The sequence below is a fragment of the Lagenorhynchus albirostris genome, chromosome 1, assembly GCF_949774975.1.
Source record: "Lagenorhynchus albirostris chromosome 1, mLagAlb1.1, whole genome shotgun sequence".
NCBI classification, from domain to species: domain Eukaryota; kingdom Metazoa; phylum Chordata; class Mammalia; order Artiodactyla; family Delphinidae; genus Lagenorhynchus; species Lagenorhynchus albirostris.
In genome coordinates, this window is record NC_083095.1 from 30,815,078 (window position 1) to 30,824,870 (window position 9,793).

Here is a 9,793-nt window from a genome sequence, read left to right on the forward strand (position 1 = left end):
AGAAATGTCTGGCTGCAAAGCTAGGAAAGGGAAAGTACCAGATGAACCTAGAACATTTTGTGGTACAACAAAGTAAGGAGTGCTCAAAAAAGATATGGATTTATCAAAAGGACTGGAACTAACCTGAAGGGGCCAAATCTGAGCAAAAAAATTATATTAATACATTTTTAATTTATAGGATAAAACAAATACCCATGAGTCCATATCGATAAAAATTAAGTAACTGAATACACAAATAAATGGGCAAGAAGGCCAAGCTCTTTCTTGTAAGAGAATTTCAATTAATATGTGTAGAGAAGAATGATGGAAATAGAAAAACCACCATTTGACAAACAGCACAGATTAAAGAAGACAAAGGAAATAAAACAACTAAATGCAATGTTGGATCCTAGACTGGATCATGGTCCAGACATAAATATTAGTGAGATAGGTGATAAAATATGAATAAGGTCTGTAGCTCAATTAACATTACTGTATGAACATGAATTTCCTGATTTTGATAAGTTTACTATAGTTATATAAGACATTAGCATTTTGGGAAGGTTGGTGAAGGGTATGTAGAAATTGACCTATTTTTGCAACTTTTTTTTTTAAGTCTAAAAGTATTTCAAAATGAAAGGTAAAAAATGAAAGAAAGAGAGATAAAAGAAAAGAAGGAAGACATGAGAGACTGTGAGTTACAATCATCTTAATCTAAAACCTGGCTTCAGGCCCTCTTCTCTCTGTGCCAAATATTAAAGCTAATAGTTTTTTTTTTAAGGTATATATATATATATATACATAAATGTATAAATGAGAAGCTTGCAAGTAATGAACAAAGAGAATATTGTAAATAACTAAACAGAACTGAAAAAAGAACTGAATAGAATTTTAGAACTAAAAATATGATAATGGAAGTTTAGAAAAAATTAATGGGACTTCCCTGGTGATGCAGTGGATAAGACTCTGCGCTCCCAAAGCAGGGGGCCCAGGTTCGATCCTTGGTCAGGGAACTAGATCCCACATGTATGCCACAACTAAGAGTTCACATGCCACAACTAAGGAGCCCACGAGCCACAACTAAGACCCGGCACAACCAAATAAATAAATAAATATTAAAAAAAAAAACTCTACATTTTAAAAAAAAATTCATTAGGTGAATAAATTACATTTGGACACAGATGAATAATGGAACAGGAACTGGAAGACAGATCTAAAAAAAACCATCTAGAATGCTTCCCAAATAGAGAGATGCAACCATAAAGGTGACATTAAGAGACACGGATGGTAGAGTGAATAGGTCTAACATTCACCTAAGAGGAATACTAGAGAAAGATAATGGAGAGAATCAATACTGTAAATGACACCACTCCTTGAATCCAGAAAGGCCAACAAACAACAAGCAGGGGGAAGAGCAATACTGAGGGACATGAGAGTAAAACTGCAGAACACTAAATAAAAAGCAATCTTAAGAGCAGCAAAGAGAAAAGAGAATCACCTACAAATGAACACCAATTACGATGACTCTTGATTTCTCAACAGCAACAATGGAGCCCAGAAAAGGACTACTATCTTCAGTGACCTAACAGAGATAACAATCAACCTGGAATTCTATAACTAAAGACGATTCCTTCTAGAACAATAAACATTTTCAGCCAAACAAAACCGAGAGTTTACCATCAGCTGACACACTAAATTATAAAGGAAATGACCTTTGCACAGAAGTAAAATGATACCGGATAGAAGACCTGAAAGGCAAGAATGAATGATGACCTCACAAAAGACAACAAAGAGATGAAAGATGCTCAATTTCATTAGTCATCAGAGATACACAAGTTAAAATCCCCAGTGTGGTACCACTACATACCCACTGGAATAGCTAAAATTAAAAGCCATGTTGACAAGGATGTGGAGCAAACAGCACTTCCCTTATACCTTTGGTAGGAGTGTTAACTGCCCACCTGAAAAACCGTTTGGCGGTATCTACTAAAGATGAATGTATGCGTACATTATAACTCTGCAATTCAATTCCTAGGTATATAGCCAACATAAACAGACACATGTGTGGCAAAAGAATGAACAAGGATGTTCACAGCAGTGCAATTCATAACAGCCCAAAACTGAAAACAACTCCAGTGCGTATCCATAACAGAAAGAAAAAATAACTGATGAATTCATATAATGGAACGCTGCAGTTAGAAAAAGAAGAAAATATTTGCTACCTGCAACAACATGAATATATAATGCTGAGAGAAAGAAGCCATATACAAAAATACATGCTATATGATTCCTTTTATATAAAGTACAAAACCAGGCAAAATTAATCATCAATGATTATAATTTGAAGTCAGAACAGGTGCTTTTAGGGTGATAGACTGTTCAATTTCTTGATCTGAGTGCTGGTTACATAGACAAGTTCAATTTTTGAAATTTATTGATCTGTCCACATATGATTTGTCACCTTTCTGTATGTATGTCATAGTTCAGCACAAATTTATTTAAAAGCAGAATGAATGATGAGCAAAGATACTGGCAGGAATATTACAGAAGAAAACTCTGTGCTCTTCTCATTGCAACCCACCAGGTGGCATACAATTTTCATTTGTATTATTACTGATGATGTTCACATTGATGAACTGATTAAGGTGGTATCTGCTAGTCTTCTCCACTGTAGAGCTACTTACACTTTTCGTCTTGGTAGTTAGTAAGTATTTCTTAGGGAGGTACTTTGAAGCTATGTACATATACTGTTCCTCATCAAGATTTCAATTAATCAATCCATTCATTCTTACATTTATATTATTCATCCAAGTATTCAGTGGGTTATAATATATTATTATTATGGTTTCTTATAATCCATTATTACCAATCAGCCCCAGATTGGGCCAGTGGAAACCCCTTCAAGATGGCTTCTAGGTCATTTTGACATGACCTCATCATTTTGGGAGCGCTCCCTTACTTTCTAAAACTAGATGTTTCAGTCTCATTTTGTACTTTCTTAGCATTTCTCCAAGGAGCCCTGGTTCCTTTTATTAGAGAGTGGTGTTCAGAAATCAAGATCCAAGGTGGCATCAAGATGGCAGAGTAGGAAGATCCTGAGCTCACCTCCTCCCATGGACACATCAAAACTACAACGACATACAGAACAACTTTCTCTGAGAACCACCTGAAGACTAGCAGAATAGCTCATCTACAACTAAGGAAATTAAGAAAAAAACACATCAAGATGGGCAGGAGGGGCAGAGACACAGTCTAGTCAGAACCCACACCCCCAGTGTGACAACCCACAAGCAAGAGGGGATATCACTAATATGGAAGTCCTCCCTAAAGAGCAGGGGGGCCCTGGACCAGTGAGATGAGCCCCCACAATGTCTGGGTTTGAAAGCCAGCAGGGTCATGTCCAGGTAAGCTGGAGGGCTATGAGAAAAGGGCCTGTGCACAAACTCACTCACTCTAAGTCCCAGTGCAGAGGTAGCAGTTTGAAAAGCATCTGGGCCATACATAAAGGAGATTCAATGACCGATGTTATGGCAAGTGTCAAAGGGGCAGGGATGTGTTGGAACTTCCTCCCAGAATGAAGTTCTGGTGGGTGCCATTTAAAAAAAAAATTATTTTATCCTCCCTCTACCAAGCTGGCCTGGCACTGCTGGATGCTGTTTGTGACATCTGCCAGGTATCTTACTAGCGCCACTCACCCAGCCCCAGCTTACCCCTGTGGACCTGCTCCAGCCAGCACCCTCCCAAAGTAGCTCTTCTCCCACCACACCGACAGGCGGCCTCTGTCGGGATGGGAACCCCCCAAAGCAGATCCTGTCCCTCTACACTGGTGCGTGGCCTTGGTCCAAATCGCCACCCCTCCCCAACAAAGTGGCTCCTACCCCTGGAGGCCAGCCCTGCCCACCAGCACAATTGCAGCAGTCAGAGCCAAGCCTATAACAAGCCAGCCTGGGGGCCAACAGCGCATCTGCAAGAACTGGAGGACCACCACAAAAGGAGGGTGCGTGCACCCCACATGAGGGAGTCTTCTGGGGCACCCGGCTCTGGTGACCAGGAGGGATTGCTCATCTGGGTCCCACAGGTAACCCTCTACATAAGACCACTCCTTCAAGATGAGGAGACACAGCTGATCTACCTAATACATTAAAAAAAAAAAATGCTGCAGTTAGGCAAAATGAGGAGACAGAGGAATATGTTCCAATCAAAAGAACAAAATAAACCTCAGAAAATGAACTAAATGAAACGGAGATACCTATCTGATAAAGAGTTCAAGGAAGTGGTCATAAAAATGCTCACTGAACTCGGGAGAAGAATGTATGAACACAGTTAAGAACTTCAACAAAGAGATAGAAAATATAAAAAAGAACCAATCAGAGCTGAAGAATACAGTAACTGAAATGAAACTACACTAGATGAAATCAACAGCAGATTAGATGATGCAGAACAATGAATCAGTGATCTGGAAAAGAGGGTAGTAGAAATCACCCAAATGGAAGAGTAAGAAGAGAAAAGAATTTTTTAAAATGAGGATAGTTTAAAGGCTCTCTGGGACAACATCAAACATATTAACTTTCATATTATATAGGTCCCAGAAGCAGAAGAAAGAGAGAAACGTACAAAAAACTTATCTGACGAAGTAATGGCTGAAAACCTCCCTAACCTGGCAAAGGACATCAAAGTCTGAGAAGCAAAGAGAGTTCTCAAAAAGATGAACCTAAATAGACCAACACCAAGACACATTATAATTCAAATGTCAAAAGTTAAAGATAAAGAGAGAATTTTAAAGGCAGCAAGAAAAAAGCAACTAGTTATATATAAGGGAATCCCTGTAAGACTATCAGCTGATTTTTCAGCAGAAACTTTACAAGCCAGAACAAAGCGGCATGATATATTCAAAGTCCTGAAAGGAAAGTACAACAAAGAATACTCTACCTGACAAAGTTATCATTCAGAACTCAAGGACAGACAAAAAGTTTCTCAGATAAGCACAAGCTAAGGCACTTAATATGCCTTATAAGAAATGTTAAAGAGACTTATTTAAGAAGAAAAGAAAGGCCATAACTAGAAATTAAAATATATGAAAGACATTTTATAATAACCTATATGGGAAAAGAATCTGAAAAAGGTCACAAAAGAAGTCTCAATAAATTTAAGAAGAGTGAAATCATATCAAGCATCCTTTCCAACCACAACAGTGGGAAACTAGAAATAAACTACAAGAAAAAAACAGGAAAAGACACAAACACATGGCGACTAAACAACATGCTACTAAACAATCAATGGGGCAATGAAGAAATAAGAAAATACCCTGAAACAAATGAAAGGTTGGAAGGTTGTGTTTAAACTTCCAAAATCTATGGGACACTGCAAAAGCAGTTCTAAGAGGGAAGTTTACAGTGATATAGGCCTACCTAAAGAAACAAGAAAAATGTCTCAAATAAACAATCTAACCTTACACCTAAATGACCTAGGAAAAAAATAACAAAGCCCAAAGTTTGTAAAATGAAGGAAATAATAAAAATCAGAGTGGAAATAAATAAAATAGAGACCAAAAAACAACAGAAAAGATCAATGAAAGCAAGAGCTGAATCCTGGAAAATATAAAAAATTGCCAAGCCTTTAATCAGACTCATCAAGAAAAAAAGAGAAAGGCCCCAAATAAATAAAATCAGAAAGGAAAAAGATGTTACAACTAATACCACAAAAATACAAAGTATCATAAGAGACTACTATAAACAATTATACACCATCAAATTAGAAAACTGAGAGGAAATGGATAAAATTTTTAAAACTACAATCTTCCAAAAACGAGGAAGAAATAGAAAACCTGAATAGACCAATTTACTAGCAATGAGATTGAATCAGTAATTTTAAAAACTCCCAATAAATAGAAGCCCATGGCTTCACAGGTGAATTCTACCAAACATTTAAAGAAGAGTTAAAACCTGTCCTTCTCAAACTTTTCCAAAAATTGAGGAGGAAGGCAAGCTTCCAATCTCATTCTACAAGATGAGCATTAGCCTGATACCAAAACCAGACAAAGACACTGCAAAAAAAAAAAAAAAAATTACACAATACCCTTGATGAACAGGATGTAAAAACGTTCAACAAAACATTAGCAAAGCAAATTCAACAATACATTAAAAGGATCATACCCTATGATCAAGTGGTATTTATTCCAGGGATGCAAAAATGGTTCAACATCCACAAATCAATCAACATCATACACCACATTAACAAAACAAAGGATAAAAATCATATGATCATCTCAGTAGATGCAGAAAAAGTCGTTTTCACAAAATTCAACACCCATTTATAATAAAAGCTCTCAACAAAGTAGGTACAGAGTGAACACACTTTAATATAACAAAGGCTATATATGACAAACTCACAGCTAACATCCTACTCAACAGTGAAAAGCTGAAACGCTTCCTATAAAATCAGGAACAAGACAAGAATGCCCACTCTCACCACTTTTATTCAACAAAGTATTGGAAGTCGCAGCTACGGCAATTAGATAAGAAAAAGAAATAAAAGCCAACCAATTCATAAAGGAAGAAGTAAAACTGTCACTATTTGCAGATGGCATGATACTATATATAGGAAACCCTAAAAACTCCACCAAAAACTATTGGAATAAATGAATTCAGCAAATTGCAGGATACAAAATTAATATGTAGAAATCTCTTGCATTTCTATAGACTAATAACAAACTATCAGAAAGAGAAATTAAGAAAACAATCCCATTTACAATTGCACCAAAAAGAATAAAATAACTTGGAATAAATTTAATCAAGGAAGTGAAAGACCTATAGTCTGAAAACTATAAGATACTGATGAAAGAAATTAAAGATGTCACAAATAAACAGAACGATATACTGTTCTCATAGAATGAAAGAGCTAGTACTGAAAAAATGTATTACAATCAGTATTAGAAAAAATGTCCAAACTACCAAAAGCAACATACAGATTCAATGCAATCCCTATCAAAATATCAATAGCATTTTTCACAGAATTGGAACAAATAATCCTAAAATTTGTATGGAACCATAAGAGACCCCAATTAGTCAAAGTGACCTTGAGAAAGAAGAACAAAGCTGGAGGTATCATGCTCTCTGATTTCAAACTATAATACAAAGCTACAGTAATCAAAACAGTAAGATATTAGCATAAAATAAGACACATAGATCAATGGAACAGAAGAGAGAGCCCAGAAGTAAACCCATACACATATGATCAATAAATCTATGACAAAAAGGCAAGAATACACATGGGGAAAAGACAGCCTTGCTTCAATAAATGATATTGAGAAAACTGGACATGCAAAAGAATGAGTCTGGATCACCCTATTATACCATATACGAAAATAAACTCAAAATGGATTAAAGATTTGAATGTAAGACCTGAAACCATAAAACTCCTATAAGAAAGCATGGGCAGTCAGCCCTTTTACATCAGTGTTCACGATATTTTTTTTGGATCTGTCTCCTCGGGCAAGGGCAACAAAAGCAAAAATAAACAAATGTACTACATCAAACTGAAAAGCTTTTGCAGTGAATGAAATCAGCAACAACTGAATGAGAGAAGATATTAGCAAATCATATATCCGATAAGGGGTTAATATCCAGAATATAGAGAGAATTCATATAACCCAATATCAAAAAACAAACAATCCAATTAAAAATGGTCAGCGGACCTGAACAGACATTTTTCCAAAGAAGACATACAAATGGCCAACAGACACATGAACAGATGAAATTACAATGAGATAGCACCCCACACCTGTCAGAATGGCTATTGTTGAAAAGATAACAAATAACAAGTGTTGGCAAGAATGTGGAGAAAAAGAAACCCTCATTCACTGTTGGTGGAAATGTAAATTGGTGCAGCCACTATGGAAAACAATATGGAGGGTCCTCAAAAAATTAAAAACAGAACTATCACATGAGTCAGCAATTCCACTTCTGGGTATTTACCTGAAGAAAACAAAAGTACTAATTTGAAAAGATATATACACCCCTATGTTTACTGCAGCATTATTTACAATAGCCAAAATACAGAAGCAACCAAAGCATCTGTCCATCAATAGACGAATGGATAAAGAAGAAGTGGTATACACACACACACACACACACACACACACACACACAACGGAATAGTAATCAGCCATAAAGAATGAAATCTTGCCACTTGCAACAACATAGATAGACCTAGAGGGTATTATGCAAAGTGAAATAAGTCAGCCAGAGAAAGACAAATACCGTATTATTTCACTTATATGTAGAATCTAAAAAAAATAAATAAATGAACAAACGAAACAAAATAGACACAGATTCACAGATACAGACACACACTGGTGGTTGCCAGAGAGGATGGGGGATGGGAAGATGGGAAAAATCAGTGAAGGGGATCAAGAAGCACAAATGCCACTTATAAGATAAGTCAGTCACGGGGATGCAATGTACAGAATAGGGAATATAGTCAATAATACTGTAATAACTTTAAATGGTGACAGATGGTAACTTATCATGGTGAACTTTATCATTCATAAAGTATGTAAATGTCACTATGTTGTACACATGAAACAATTATAATAACTGTATATTAATCATACTTCAATTAAAAGAAAGAAAGAATTCAAGATCCAGGTGTTAGATGTGTTTATGGTTATTGGGGGCTACCCTCAGGCACTCTTAGTGAAAGGGCTAGGGAATACGGTGGGTCCTCCATATCCATGGGTTCCACATCCACAGATTCAACCAAACATGGATGGAAAATATCGGGGGCGGCGGGGGGGGGGGCCCGCGGAATTCCACAAAGTTCCAAAAAGCAAAATGTGAATTTGCCATCCACTGGTAAATATTTACATAGCATTTACATGTTATTTACAACTATTTAAATAGCATTTATATCGCATTAGGTATTATAAGTAATCTAGAGATTATTTAAAATATAAGGAAGGATGTGAGAAGGTTATATGCAAATATTATGCCATTTTTACATAAAGGACTTGAACATCCTCAGATTTTATATCTGCAGGGGTCCTGGAGCCAATCCCCCACAGATACCGAGTGACAGATGTATATATGTGCTTATACATACATACATACACACACATCTACATCTATATCCACAGGATTTTTCAAGGAATTCAATAAAGTGATTATATATAAAGTTTACATGAAAAGTCAAAGGCCCAAGAAGAACCAAGATACTCCATAAGAAGACAGTAGTGAGGGACTTGCCCTACCAACGATCAATTACAACATAGCTGTAAATGTAGATTAACACAGAAAGGTTGAATTATTTAATAGTGGTACTTGCACATATGTTTATCCATGTGGGAGAAAAATTAAATTGAATCCCTATTCCACTTTTTTTTTTTTTTTGTGGTACGCGGGCCTCTCACTGTTGTGGCCCCTCCCGTTGCGGAGCACAGGCTCTGGACATGCAGGCCCAGCGGCCATGGCTCACGGGCCCAGCCGCTCCGTGGCATGTGGGATCTTCCCGAACCGGGGCACGAACCCGTGTCCCCTGCATTGGCAGGCGGACTCTCAACCACTGCGCCACCAGGGAAGCCCCCATTCCACTTTTTATATTAAATTCATTTCCAATTTAACTGAAGACTTGTATGGAAAAGGCAATATTATAAAACTTTTAGTAGACAAAAGAAGTCGATTTTATGGCCTCAGAATACATTAACAACATAAGAAAGAAAAACCATAAAGAAAAATAATAAATTTGTTCTGTATTAAAATAAAGAACTTCTGTTCACTAAGAGTCATGTACCACAATGTTCACTGCAGCTCTATATACA